Source organism: Tamandua tetradactyla, chromosome 24 (assembly GCF_023851605.1).
Source record: "Tamandua tetradactyla isolate mTamTet1 chromosome 24, mTamTet1.pri, whole genome shotgun sequence".
In the NCBI taxonomy this organism is placed as follows: domain Eukaryota; kingdom Metazoa; phylum Chordata; class Mammalia; order Pilosa; family Myrmecophagidae; genus Tamandua; species Tamandua tetradactyla.
In genome coordinates this window covers 13,024,148-13,037,009 of record NC_135350.1, presented here as the reverse complement: position 1 = coordinate 13,037,009, position 12,862 = coordinate 13,024,148, and the positions used below count along the sequence as shown (strand labels likewise).

At 36.0% G+C, this 12,862-nt stretch overlaps 1 non-coding gene across 1 annotated transcript; it reads right to left on the bottom strand.

Annotated features, from left to right (window-relative positions):
* Positions 1-7,942: 7,942 nt before the first annotated feature.
* On the bottom strand, positions 7,943-8,054 carry LOC143668613 (U6 spliceosomal RNA). Its single transcript, XR_013168481.1, has one exon. It is a non-coding gene; the product is annotated as a U6 spliceosomal RNA (small nuclear RNA).
* Positions 8,055-12,862: the final 4,808 nt, after the last annotated feature.

Genomic DNA, 12,862 nt, shown 5'->3' with positions numbered 1-12,862 from the left:
ACTGAGACGGTAGATGCGTGTTTAGTTTTTGTAAAGAAGTTGCAAAACTGTTTTCCAGAATGCCTGCATTATTTTACATTACCACCAGTAATGTCTAAGTGATCCAGTTTCTTTGCATCCTGGCCAGTATTTGGTATTACTATTCTTTATTTTAGCCATTTTGATTGGTTTTAATTTGCATTTCACTAACAGCTAATGGTGTTGAACATCTTTCCATGTGTTTCTTTGCCATCTGTATATTGTCTTCAGTGAAATGTCTCTTCATGTCTTTTGCCTGTTATCTAATTATTTTTTCTTTTGAGTTTTGAGAGTTCTTTTTACATACTAGATAGTAGTCCTTTATCAGGTATGTTGTTTGCAAGGAATCAAGTTAACGCTAGCTTCTTAAAGTGAATTGGGAAGAGTTCCTTCCTCTTCTATTTACTGGAAGAGATTATGTAGAATTGATGTTAATTCTTTAAACTTTCGATAGAATTCTCCAACAAAAGATTTGAGGACTGGAGGCTTTACTTTTTGTGTGAAGTTTTCAAGGTACTAAGTCAATTAATTACTTAATAGTTGGAGCTATTTAAGTGATCTATTTCATTATGACTGTGCTTGGCTTTTCAAAGAATTGATCCATTTAATCTAAATTGATAGATTTACGTGTGTAGAATTGTTCATAGTATTCCTTTTTATCCTTTGAGGCTTGCAGGATCTGTTTTATTCCTGTTATTGGTAATTTGTGTCTTCTGTCCTTTTTTCTTTGTTACTCTTGCCAGAGGTTTGACAATTTTATTAATCTTTTCAAAGAACCAGCTTTTTTTTGGTCTAACATTTTTTATGCATGCACTTTTTTGAAATAGTGATTGGCTTCATACATAGTACACTTTTTGAAACATCTAGTAAGCATCATATTTTGAGCAAAGTTTTTAAAAGTATAAGATATCTTAATGCTTTTATTAAGCTTTCTCATTTGGAGAAGTTATAGAGTTATAGAAGAATCATGTAAAAAACATCCCCCTATAGTTGACAATTTGCTTTAGTGTATTACCTTTATTACAATTAAGGAAATATATTACACTTATACTGTTAGCTATAGTCCATAGTTTACATTATGTGTATTTTTCGAATATATCATTGTATTATTGACACTTTGTATTAGGATCATACATTTGTTAAAATTCCTGAAAGAACATTTTTTTACTTGTACTGTTATCTGTAGTCCTTTATCTACAATAAGCTTTATTGTGTTATACTATCCTATGTTTTATCTTTTCATTTTTATTCTAGTAAACTATACAGCCTATAATTCCCCCTTTTAATCACATTTACATATATAATTCAGTGATTATTTAATTACACTAACAGTGCTGTGCTACCATCACCACCATTCATTTCCAAACTTTACAATGAACCTAAATAGAAATTCTGTACAAATTAAGCATTTATTTCCCATTTGCTACCCCAACCTATGCCCTGACAACCTATATTACAGATTTCATAGAAAATTCTAACTCTATGAGTTTATTTATTCTAATGTGTTTCAAATTAGTGAGATCATGCAATTTTTGTTCTTATGTGTCTGACTAATTTAACTCCAAGGTACATCCGTGTTTTCACATGTATCAGGACTTTATTCTTTTTTGATGCTGGATAATATTTTTCTTTCTCAGGATATTTTTAACTATTTGGGGCACCCTGCTCTTCCAGGTAAATTTAGTTATTGGTTTTTCTATTTCTGAAAAGTAAGTTTTGGAGACTTAAATTGGTATTGCATTGAATCTATAAATCAATTTAGGTAGAATTGACATCTTAACTATATTTAGTCTTCCAATCCAAGAACACGGTATGCCCTTCCATTTATTTAGGTTTTCTGTGATTTCTTATAGTTTTCTTTGTATAGATCTTTGTATCCTTAATTAAATTTATTCCTAAATACTCTCACTATTTGCAGATGATATGATACTATACATTGAAAACCCCCAAAAATCCACAGTAAAACTACTAGAGCTAATAAATGAGTACAGCAAAATGACAGGTTACAAGATCAATACTCAAAAATCTGTAGTATTTCTATATACTAGTAATGAACAATCTGAAGGGGAAATCAAGAAAAAAATTCCGTTTACAATTGCAACCAAAAGAAATTAAGTATTTAGGAATAAATTTAGTTAAGGATACAAAGACCTATGCAAAGAAAACTACAAGAAATCACAGTCCCCAAAACTTACTTTTCACACCCTATACAAAAATTAACTCAAAATGGATCAAAGACCTAAACGCTAGATCTAAGACCATGAAACTTTTAGAAGAAAATATAGGGAAATATCTCATAAATCTTTAAATAGGAGGATGTTACACCAAAAGCACGAGCAATGAAGAAAGATATAAATGTGAAAACTCCTCAAAATTAAACACTTTTGTGCATTGAAGAACTTTGCCAAGGAAATAAAAAGACAGCCTACACAACAGGAGACAATATTTGGAAATAATATATCAGATAAAGGTCTAGTATCCAGAATATATAAAGAGATTGTTCAACTCAGCAACAAAATGACAAACAACCCAATTACAAAATAGGCAAAAAACATGAATAGACACTTCTCAGAAGATGAAGTACAAATAGCCAAAAGGCACATGAAAAGATGCTCAACTTCCCTGACTCTTAGGGAAATGCAAATCAAAACCACAATGAGCTATAATCTCACACCCACCAGAATGGCCATTATCAATAAAGCACAAAACAACAAGTGCTGGAGAGGATGTGGAGAAAGAGGCACACTTATCCACTGTTGATGGGAAGGTAAAATGGTACAACTGCTGTGGAAGGCAGTGTGGCAGTTCCTCAGGAAGCTAAGTAAAGAATTGCTATATTATACAGCAATACCATTGCTTGGTATCTACTTAGAGGGCATGAGGGCAAGGATACAAAAGGACATTTGTACACCAATGTTTATAACAGCATTATTTACAATTATCAAGAATGCAAACAGACAAAATGTCCATCAACAGACGAGTGGCTAAACAAGCTATGGTATATACATACAATGGAATATTATGCAGCTATAAGAGAGAATAAAGTTATGAAGTATGTAATAACATGGATGGACCTTGAGAACATTATGCTCAGTGAGATTAGCCAGCAGCAAAAGGACAAATACACTATGGTCTCACTGATATGAACTAACATTACTGAATGAACTTGGGGAATTTCAGCTAAGCACAAAGATCACCAGGAGATAGAAATAGGGTAGATATTGAGTAATTGAAACTGAAAGGATACAGATTGTGCAACAGGACTGATTGTAAAAATTCAGAAATGGATAGCATAAGACTACCTAATTTTAATACAGTAATGTTAGTACACTGAATGGAGCTGAATGTGAGAATGATAGAGGGAGGAGGCCTGGGGGCACAAATGAAATCAGAGGGAAAGATAGACGATAAAGACTGAGATGGTATAATCTAGGAATGCCTAGAGTGTACAATGATAGTAACTAAATGTACAAATTAAAAAAATGTTTTTGCATGAGGAAGAACAAAGAAATATCAATATTGCTGGGTGTTGAAAATAGATGTTAATTCATATCTTAAAACTTTAACTTACATATAAAACTAAAGCAAAAATGTTTATTTGGTACAAAATTTATAATCTGACTAGTGCATTTCCTAATATAACTTATGTGGACAGTTTAATTGAACACCATAAGTACATGGAACCTTGAGTAGGACATGAGAGTTTGTAGGTTTGCCCAGAGTGATGCCCCAATAAATCCCAGAGTGATTTGAACAATGAATAAAGAAGTATTTGCAAAGTCCCCTTGGGGGTGAGAAAGGGAGAAAATTCAACTTCTTCATGTGAAGAATTCCTGATATTCTCGCAAGCAATGGGGACAACCAAAGCAATAGGCCGAACCCTCAATCTTGGAGTTTGTTCATATGAAACTTATCCCCACAAAGGACAGGCTAAGCCTACTTAAAACTAGGCCTAAGAGTCACCCCAAGAGAACCTCTTTTGTTGCTCAGATGTGGCCTCTCTCTCTCAGCCAACACAACAAACAGACTCACTTCCCTCCCCCTCTCTACGTGGGACATGACTCCCAGAGGTGTAAACCTTCCTGGAAATGTGGGACAGAAATCCTAGAATGAGCTGGACTCAGCATCAAGGGATTAAGAAAACCTTCTTGACCAAAAGGGGGAAGAGAGAAATGAGACAAAATAAAGTGTCAAAGGCTGAGAGATTCCAAACAGAGTTGAGAGGTTATCCTGGAGGTTATTCTTATGCATTATATAAATATCACCTTTTTAGTTAAGGTAAATTGGAGAGTCTGGAGGGAAGTGCCTGAAAATGTAGAGGTGCGTTCCAGTAGCCATGTTTCTTGAAGATGATTGTGTAATGATATAGCTTTTGCAATATGACTGTGTGATTGTGAAAACCTTGTGTCTGATGATCCTTTTATATACGGTATGGACAGATGAATAAAACATATGGATTAAAAATAAATAAATAATACAGGAACAAATGTTAAAGTAAATTTAGTAGATTGAAATGTTAGTGATCAATGAAAGGGAGTGATAGGTGTATAGAAAAAATAGTGGAAACAAAGGCTGAAATATATTGGGTAAATGGAAATACTAGCAATCTGTGAGAGGGAGGGGTAAGTGGTATGGTATGTATGAGGTTTTTTTCTTTTTATTTCTTTTTCTGAATTGATGGAAATGTTCTAAGAAATGATCATGATGATTAATAATGTATAACTATGTGATGATATTGTGAGTTATTGTTTATATACCAAGAATGGAATGATTGTATGGTAAGAATGTTTGTGTTTGTATGTTGTTATGTTTAAAAATAAATAAATAAATAAAAGAAATCCTGCTAATGCTCTGTCTCTGAATTATAGTAGAAACTATTTTTGTTCAGGTTGGCAAAATTTGATTATAATAATTTTTCACATGTTCAAGATGTAATGAAATAAACACCCGCCCTTCAATAAGCATAAGTGATTAGATCAGGTCCCTCATATTGCTGAAGAAAGACTAAAATTTCCTCTTCTCAATTTGAGAAAAAAATTGAGAAGAGGAAAAATGATATCTCTATTTTGACTTTGATATTAATGCAATTAAGCACATCTTTAGAAAGAATTCAATAGTGTACTTGTATTATTAGAATATAACTATTTTAGGTAGGCATTTTAGGCATTTGTTTAAACATGATCTATGCCATTTAATAGCCTGTATCCAAATACATCAGCTGATTCTTTTTCTTCTGGACAAATGGAGTAGTTTCCTTAGCCCTGGGAAGTACTTACAAATTCAGCATACATAAAATTCTGTTTCCTTATGACCTCTTTCACCCACCATTACCCATACCAGGCCTGCCATCTTTTTACCTTTAGTAGGGTCTTATTTCACTTTGACAATTTGCACATTTGTAAAATTGGACACCTAGGTTTTAATTTTCAAGGCATTGCGCAAGGGAAGTCTATCAGCTTCTTGGCTTCTTTAAATATGTGGTTGTGTGTCTGTGCGTATGTGCACACTTGTGTGTGTGCACGACAACCTGATTCTTCATAGGCTGGCCTCCATTGTTGGAATAATTCCCTTCTTGGAATCAAGCTTGAGGTTTGGCTTAAAGTTCATCAACTGTCTGATGACAGTATTAGAAGGCAAACTCTCAAATGTAAATGACCATGTGTGTCAATTTGCTAAGTATCACATATGGGTATTTAATGTGTTATCATGATAACCAGGGAAAATCTTTTGGAGATCTTTGACATCCACAAGATATATTTAACCAGTCTGCCCCCAATTCTTATCTTTTATCTGATGGAAGAAAAACAATCCTCCCCAAGTGTAATAAATTATTAAAATTAATCATTTATTTCCTAATTGTGCTGGTTTGAATCTGTTATGTACCCCCAGAAAATACTATGTCCTTTTAATTCATTCTTGTGAGTGCAAATCCATTGTGGGTGGGCTCCTTGGTTAGGTTGTTTCCATGGAAATGTGACCCACCCAATATAAGGTGGGTCTTAATCCTTTCACTGGAGTCCTTCATGAAGGGATAAAGACAGAAAACCCAGAGAGACATACTGAGAGCAGATGATGAAACCCAGTGAAAGACGCAGAGAAAGAGAGAGAGAAAAACATCTTGGCGAGGCTGAAAGAAGACTGACAGTACACAGAGAACTCAGAAAGGTGTCTCTGGAGAAGCAAGCAAGGACACATAGAATTAAAAAGCAATGGAAACCAGGAGGAAAGGACCAGCAGACGCCTTCCCATGTAGCAGAGGAATGCCATCAACCTTTCTTCAGTGAAGATATCCACTTACTGATGGTTTAAGTTGGACATTTCCATGGTCTTAGAATTATAACTTGTGATTTAATAAATCCCCATTGTTAAAAGCCAGCCCATTTCTGATATAATTCATTTCAGAAGCTGTAACACTGATCAAACCAAAACACTGATCAACAGAACAAAGGCTTTATTATACTCTGTATAGATCGCATTCCTTGGTGTGTTCATTCATTTATTCATTCATTTCATTCATTCTCTTATTCACTGGGAAGACACTTCATATACTTTTAATTACTGGAGTATAAAAAAGAATAAAGTAATGCTGGACTCCCTTTAAACCTTTCATCATATACTTCTTGTTTGCTTCAGAATGTTCAAATTAATAATCATGTACATTTTATATGACTAATTCATTGTTGAGAGTAACAAAGGAGCATGGAGAAAGAACTCAAAAGACATTTGTTCAATTTAATCCCATACAAATTGTGAGCCTTCACCTGGACCAGCCATTGAAATTGTGGGCCCCACAGAGAGGCTTCGTTGCAGTGTCTGCTTCTTTTTGATGGAGCCCAAGAATTTTAAAAATTTCTTTCCAAATTGGATGCCATTTTATTACGTTTGATCCTTGTAAAATATGTATGCTTTGTGGTAAATTTTTCAAGTGATTTAAAAGTATATAAAGCAAAAAGTTAAAGTCCTTAATTATTCTACCTGCCCTCCAAAAAAACAGCTATTAGGAGTTTGTATGTAGCTGCTCTAGTTTGCTAGCTGCACTCTAGTTTGCGAGTGCAATATACCAGAAATGGAATGGCTTTTTAAAAGGGGAATTTAATAAGTTGGTAGTTTACAGTTCTAAGGCCAAGAAAATGTCTGAATTAAAGCAAGTCTATAGAAATGTCCAATCTAAGGCACCCAGGGAAAGATACCTTGGTTCAAGAAGGCCGATGAAGTTCAGGGTTTCTTTCTCAAGTGAGAAGGCACGTGGCAAACACGGTCAGAGTTTCTCTCTCATCTGGAAAGGCACATGGTGAACACAGCCAGGGTTTCTCTCTCATCTGGAAGGGCACATGGCAAGCACTGCGTCATCTGCTAGCTTCTTCTCCTGGCTTCCTGTTTCATGAAGCTTCCCGGGAGGCGTCTTCCTTCTTCATCTCCAAAGCGCTGGCTGATGGACTCTCTGCTTCATGGTGCTGCAGCGTTCTCTGCTCTCTCTGACTCTCCTTCATTCTCCGAAAGGTTTCCTCTATTATAGGACTCCAAAAAATTATCAAGACCCGCCCAAATGGGTGGAGACATGTTGTCACCTAATCCAGTTTAATAACCACTCTTGATTACATCACATCTCCAGGGAGATGATCTGATTACAGTTTCAAACATACAGTATTGAATAGGGATTATTCTGCCTTTATAAAATGGGATTTTGATTAAAGCATGGCTTTTTAGGGGACATGTATCCTTTCAAACATGCACATTTAACTTTCCAGACTTTTAAATTTAAACTTTTTCTACATTCAATGGGGTCAAATTATTCATGTTCTGAAACCTACTTTTAAAAAGCTAGCAACATACTGAGGACATTGTTCCATTTCATTAGATAGACAACTTCATCCCTTGCACAATTTTCTCTAATATGGCTGAATCTTTTTCTTCTTTTTTTAAAAAAAATATGGAACACTTCACAAATTTGCTTGTCATCCTTGTGCAAGGGCCATGCTAATCATATGGCTGAATCTTAATTTATTTCACCAAGTTCCTATTGATAGATAATAAGGTTGCTTCCATATTTTTGAAATGATTTGTACAAATTTGCCCACATGTCCAATTATTTTCTCAGGATAAATTCCTAGGAATGGAGTTTTGTTGAGTCAAAGTATATTCAACATTTGTGATACATATTGCCAAATGTAGCACCCGAAAGATATAACACCAATAGTGTATGAAAATGTCTGTTCCCCCCACATCACTTAAATCATCTAGCATTATCAATCTTTTCCAGACCAGTAAGTGAACAAGCATTCCTTTATTAATTTAATTTGAATTAATTTTTTCCCTTGCTAAAATTGAATGTCTGTTCATACATTTGAGTTATGTTTCTTTTGTGAATTGCTTATTTTTGGACTTCACATTATTTTCCATTGTATTGGTGATCTTTGCCTTTTTAACGTGAAAGAACATTTAAATATTATGCATATTAACTGCACATTTGTCATATATATTGCTAATATTCTTCACTTGTTTTTCATCCATCTTTTAGTTTTATTTATGATGTTTTGCACTGAGAAGTTGCGCCGGTTTGTAAGGATTTATGTACCCTAGAAAAGCCATGTTTTAATCCTAATCAATTTTGTGAGAACAACGGTTTCTTCTAATCCCTATTCAGCACTGTAGGTTGGAAACTTGATTAGGTTATCTACATGGAGATGTGACTCGATTAATTGTGGGTATTAACCTTGATTAGGTGGAGACGTGTCTCCCCCCATTCTATGTGAGTCTTGATTAGTTTGCTGGAATCCTATAAAAGAGGAGACAGTTTGGAGAGAGTTCCTTTTGAGAATGAGGAGAGAGCCACAGAATCATGACAGAAGGATGAGAGAAACACAGAGTCCACCAGACAGCGACCTTTGGAGATGAAGAAGGAAAATGTCTGCTGGGGAGCTTCGTGAAACAAGAGGCCTGGAGAGGAAGCTCGCAGATGCCGTGTTGGCCATGTGCTTTTCCACTGGAGAGAGAAACGCTGAACCTCATTGGCCTTCTTGAATCAAAGTATCTTTTTCTGGATTCCTTAGATTGAACATTTTTATAGACTTGCTTTAATTGGGCATTTTCTCAGCCTTAGAACTGTGAACTAGCAACTTATTAAATTCCCCATTTTAAAAGCCATTCTGTTTCTGATATATTGCATTTGGCAGCTAACAGACTAGAACAGTATTATATTGTTGTGTAGTCAAAGCAGTTCATCCCTAATTACTGGCTTCTGGCCTTATCCTATGCTTGAAAAGGCCTCCCCATAACAAAATGGCTTACATAGTCTACAAATGTTCTCCTGGACTTTTTAATAACTGTATTTTACTTTTTAATCTGTATGTTAATTTGTTATGATGTGAAAGTAGAGGGCAAATATAATGCAAAATTTGAGTTCAAATTAAAACTAACTTAGTTTTGTAAATTTCAGAATATTCCTTGTAACATTACAATGTAAAAATCGGACAATGTATGTTGGAAATATAATAAATTCATAATGAAAATTAAGAAAAATAATACAGTTGGGAAACAAAAAAATATAACTTGTCTCTGGTTGTCTCAGTTACCTCTGAAGTCAACTGATGACAAGGGTTACTATTGTTAGTTGTGGAACACTAAATCACAAGAAGTATATACAATTTATCTAGGCTAGTCTTCACAGTGGGACAAAAGGATGACAGATGGTTTGGCCACTAGGTGAAACTCACTGAATACTTTCTAAAAATTGTTGGGGGCTGGACAGTGCAAGGTTTTTCATTAGAGTAGGTTTCTCAACCTGAAATATACCTTGGAGTCACCTTCTTTTAAAAATGCTGATGCCTGGGTCCCATTCCAGAGATGCTTATTTAATTGGACTGGATCTTGGTGTTTGGAATTTTATAATGCACAACCAAGGTTAATGTCCACTGTCTTAGAGCTTCCTAATGGTTCCTAACTGTTATTATTTGCTTAAAGCTTAACCATGATTCAAGTAATGTTGTGTCTCTAGATTGTAGTCTTGAAGCCATCCTAACGCTAGGCCATAACAAATTGTTCTAGAGAAACCAGTAGGACCGGGTCACTGGGGTGAATATAATCTTCACATCCTTCGAAGTGCTTTTGAATCCACACAATACTCTTAAAAGAACTAGGAACTGTTGAGTTTGGTAAAAGGTTTCAGGAATTATTTTCCAGGAGAGAGTGAGTTTGTTAGTTTATCTTGGAAGTAAAACATTCTACCATGCTTTCTCTGCAGATTAAAATGAAGAACTTAAGTAAAAGCCTTGTAAAACAAAACTTAAGCACAGTTGTGGTCATTTTTCATTTTTACAAGTAGAGTAGTTGTGAATTTTAGGGTGATTTTGATTTTCCATGTTTGTTAAGGATGTTTTACAATAATACACATTAATTTCACAATCAGAAAACTGCTGCATGTTAATATTTTCTAAAATTAATATTTGCATGACCATAATTCTGTGAACATGTGCAGAAGGAAATGTATTTAACTGCTATTAGTTGTTGCTTCCAGGTTGTTGGGACTATTGGCAATTTGCTTCTTCACTCTTGCTTTTAAAAATATTTTCCAAGTGTTCTGTCACCATCATGCTTTACTTCTAGAACAAAAAAATGAAACATCTTACACCAATTAAAAATTCATAATGAGCCCACATACATCCCCCCAATATTCTTTAAAACATTCATTTTAAATGAACAAGATAATCATTTAAATGGCATTCTGTTAGAACAAAGGATTTTATCCTATATGTTTTATTTGATTTGAATTCTTTACAATTTAAACAATTGTTTCACTCTAGGGGAGGAAAGGTCTATTTTTCTGTCTTGAGATTATGCTGACCTTTTCTGGATCATGTTTTTCTATCTTTTTCTCTCCCTGTCTTCAAACCTATCCAAAGGAAGAGAAGATGCTAATGCAATCGGTGAGAGTTAGACATCAATTGGGTTCTGGTCTTGGCAGCAGCCTCACAAACTGGGAGACCCACCGCCTCCCTTTCCTGCGGGGTCTGCCTCTTGGATTTGTCAGGGCCAGGTGTCTTTCATGGCATCTGTTCTTTCATTATGCACACGCCGGGGCTGAAACAGGGGGCAGGCCCGCAGCTCCACCAGTGGGTGACTGGATGGTCACCGATGCATACTCAATCTCTTTGTACCCCCAGTTCTCCTGTTTCATAGGTCCCAAGATTAAAAGGAAGGAAGTATGAAGCCTCATTTGGCCTAAGTCCAAACTGTATCTTTACCAGGGAGTCTTGTTTGCTGACGTTTATTGTCTCCTATAAAAAAGTTGATACTTTGGTCTCCATATAGTTACCAGCATAATATAGTTTATGCTATTAAAATAAAATCTGGAAGGGGAGTAGAGGAAGAATAAGTTGTTGGTTTACCTCCAGCCTTTAATACATTCTCCTGGAGGTATTACATTCAGGAACAGTCAGCAAATTTTATGGGCTGTCTACTGTGTGTAAAACACTTTGGAGTACACAACATGGTTGAAAAGTTTGCAATCTATACTCTGTGTATAGGTCAGTGTGTGTGCATGTGCACATGGTGTTGTTCAAACCTGTACCCAGTGGGCTGTAAGACAATGTAAGTGCTAGAAGAGATTTTTAACAAAAAGCAAAGAAAACAGAGACAAGGGAACATTTGACGACCCTACTCCTTAGCAGGTATCAGCCTCCCATTTTACAGTAGGAGATCTGGCAGCTGCTCTTGGCTGCACAAGTAGAAGGAAAACTACCTTACAATGGGACAAGAGATTCAGGTTTCTTTTGCCTCTATCTAGCTGGGGCCCCCTTCTTCTATGGGCTTCATTTCCCTTTTTGGTGTGTATGGAGGGGTGGGAATAAAGTGTTGTAATCAGCTCTCCATTGTTCCTTTTACCTACACAATCCTGTGATTTTTTCCTTTCAATAGATTAACAACTAACTAAAGACCAACTAAATCAACAGGCCCTCATGCAGCCAATTACAGCACATAATGCCTTTGAGACAAAAGACACTGTAAGAAGTCCATCTAGTCTAAGCCCCTTAATTTAAAGATAAGGACACCAGCATCCAGGAACGTAAGTGATTTATCCAACATCAGAGCCTTTATTCACATCCAGCGTCCTCACGCTTACGAAGGTGACTACTAGAAGCCAGATATTGGAACAACAGAATTTGGTCAAGAGTTGCTGAACTGAATGTCCAATAGAACTTAACTCAGTACAATCAGCATAAAACAACCACATACTATCCAAGGGGATTTCAGGTGAGACACATTCCCTTGACCAATTAACTGGACATTCTTGGCACGAGGAGTTAAATGTGATTGGGGACATAGCTGTGAACCATTCTTCCTGTGCCCCAGAAATGTCACCCTCCTCAGGAATGTTATTAACTGGGTGTTGAGGAACATACTGCTGGGTGAAATTTTCCTTTATTCATTTTGGAATAAATAACATGTTTACAGCAAACTAAGTAAGAACGCCTATTGCTGGGTTTTGGCAAGCTCTGTGTTCTCTAACTCTTAATTCATTCTGTACCTGATCCTATCAGTAATTTCCAGGGAAGGTTAAGCCCAGGCTCAGTGAGTCTGATTGCCCCAGGCTGTGCGGCATGCTGGGAAAAGTAGGAACAAGGAACCATCAACTGAAGTTGCAGTTTAAAATAGTTTAATTCTAGCAAGGACCAATTTGCCCCAATATTAAATGTCTCCAGCCACCAAACTCAGTTCTATGACATTAGCCAAAGCCCTCTGACATTGCTTTCCTTGACCTTCTCCTTGTCCCCATCCAAGAACAGCACGGACAGCTGGGATTGGAAACAGGGTGTGTCTCTGGCTGTGAGACTGGGATGCCACACAC